The sequence below is a fragment of the Triticum aestivum genome, chromosome 5D, assembly GCF_018294505.1.
Source record: "Triticum aestivum cultivar Chinese Spring chromosome 5D, IWGSC CS RefSeq v2.1, whole genome shotgun sequence".
NCBI classification, from domain to species: domain Eukaryota; kingdom Viridiplantae; phylum Streptophyta; class Magnoliopsida; order Poales; family Poaceae; genus Triticum; species Triticum aestivum.
The window spans coordinates 553,140,398-553,142,744 of record NC_057808.1 but is presented as its reverse complement, the minus strand read 5'-3'; the positions used below and the strand labels follow the sequence as shown (position 1 = coordinate 553,142,744).

The 2,347-nt window shown below is 56.2% G+C and overlaps 1 pseudogene; it reads left to right on the top strand.

The window, feature by feature from the left end:
• Positions 1-348: 348 nt before the first annotated feature.
• Positions 349-2,033, top strand: LOC123126170 (tyrosine N-monooxygenase-like; annotated as a pseudogene).
• The last annotated feature ends 314 nt before the right edge of the window (positions 2,034-2,347 follow it).

Below are 2,347 nucleotides of genomic sequence, written 5' to 3'. Positions count from 1 at the left end.
TGCACCTGCACGCCTGCTTCCCGCTCTATGTTTAACAGTTTAAGTCCCAGAATTAAGCTGTCCCTTCTCTTGGAGCCACATGGCACTTAATGTATTCCCTAATGTCTCCTGGGGGTAAACTTGATATCATAGTGAGAAACCTAGCTAGCATATATTGCTGTCTCTCTTTGAGAACCATCCCACCATCGAGATAGCGCGTTTAGGATGTGCAGTCGTAGCTGTGTCTGATCTTGTGGCCACCACTGGTCTGATCTCTGCGTCCAATAAAGCCATGCGTGCATGCTAGTTGCTTTGCTCCAACTTACAGAGCTAGCTAGCATGGCAATGGAGCAGTTGGGAGCCTCCACAATGCTGGTGCTATTGCTCACCTTCATCTACCTCGTCCTCCGGCTCAGGCGCAAGGACAGCAAGCCGCATACGCTCCCGCTCCCGCCAGGCCCAGCGCCGTGGCCGGTGGTGGGCAGCCTCCCGGAGATGATGCTCAACAAGCCCGCGTTCCGGTGGATCCACCGCACGATGGAGGAGATGGGCACCGACATCGTCTGCGTCCGCCTTGGCGGCGTGCACGTCGTCGCCGTCACCTGCCCCACCATCGCCCGCGAGGTGCTCAGGAAGCAGGACGCCACCTTCGCCTCCCGCCCGCTCACCTTCGCCTCCGCCGCCTTCAGCCGCGGGTACAAGAACGCCGTGCTGTCGCCGTTTGGGGACCAGTGGAGGAAGATGCGCCGCGTGCTCACCTCCGAGATCATCTGCCCCTCCCGCCACCGATGGCTCCACGACCGCCGCGCCGACGAGGCCGACAACCTCACCAACTACGTCTACAACCTCGCCACCGCCGCGAAGGGGTCATCGTTGGGCAGTGGCGCCGTGGACGTGCGGCACGTCACGAGGCACTACTGCGGCAACGTCATCCGCCGGCTCCTATTCGGCAGGCGATACTTCGGTGAGCCCGGACGCCGCGATGGCGGGCCGGGGCCCATGGAGGTGGAGCACATGGACGCCTTGTTCACATCTCTCGGGCTGCTCTACGCGTTCTGCGTCTCCGACTACCTTCCCTGGCTGCGGGGCTTCGACCTCGACGGCCATGAGAAGATTGTCAAGGAGGCCAACGCAACTATGAGCCGGCTGCACGAAGCCGTCATCGAGGAGCGGTGGGGGCAGTGGAAGTACGGCGAGAGAAAGGAGCTTGATGACTTCCTCGAAGTGCTCATCACGCTCAAAGACGCCGAGGGGAAGCCGCTGCTCACCATCGAGGAGATCAAAGCACAGTCTCAGGTTGGTAACCACTTCACAATCTTATGAAGTCACATATGCATGCATGGTCAACGCATGTCAAACATTTACAAGGTGCAAAAGAATGTGGACTAACCAACTGATGTGTTGCATACGTGGCATGACATGGTGGTGCATGCAGGACATAACCTTTGCCGCCGTTGACAACCCATCGAACGCCGTGGAGTGGGCCCTGGCAGAGATGGCGAACGCACCGGAGGTGATGGCGAAGGCGATGGAAGAGATGGACCGTGTGGTGGGCCGGGAGCGGCTGATGCAGGAGTCAGACATCCCTCAACTCAGCTGCGCCAAGGCGTGCATCCGAGAAGCATTTCGGCTGCACCCTGTTGCACCTTTCAACGCATGTTGCGCTCGCCGACACCAACGTTGCCGGTTACCATATACCCAAGGGAAGCCATGTCATCCTCAGCCGCACTGGACTCGGCAAGAACCCGACCATCTGGGATGAGCCGCTATGCTTCATGCCAGAGCGCCACATTAATACGACCACTGATGATGTGGCACTCACAGAGAACGAGCTGAGGTGCGGCCGTCGTGGGTGCGTCGCGGCATCACTTGGGACGGCAATGTGCATGATGCTCTTCGGCAGGCTTCTGCAAGGGTTCACTTGGAGCAAGCCAATAGGATTGGCAGCTATAGATCTCAGCGAGTCAGAGCATGACGTGTTCCTGGCCAAGCCATTGATGATGTGTGCTAAGCCACGTTTGCCGGTGCACCTCTACCACGCCGGCGCCATCTAATATATCTTCGGAAAAATATTGTTGGAAATAATATAGCTCGGTCGGTCGTCACCATGATGTGAGCCGAGATCACCTCGATCTCCACCTGAAGTAGGTTTCTGTGCACACATGTTCTTGGCTGTGACTACAACCCGGCTTGAAAATAATCATTTTCATTGGTAGCCATCCAATCGAGAACCTCATATTTAGATCAAATGGTTCTTAGTGGTCATTTCGAAATAGTTGTAGGTTGAGAAATTGTCTATCTACTGTAATTATATGTTTATACATTAGCACGATAACCGCATCATTCTAACAAGTCCACCATATAAAAC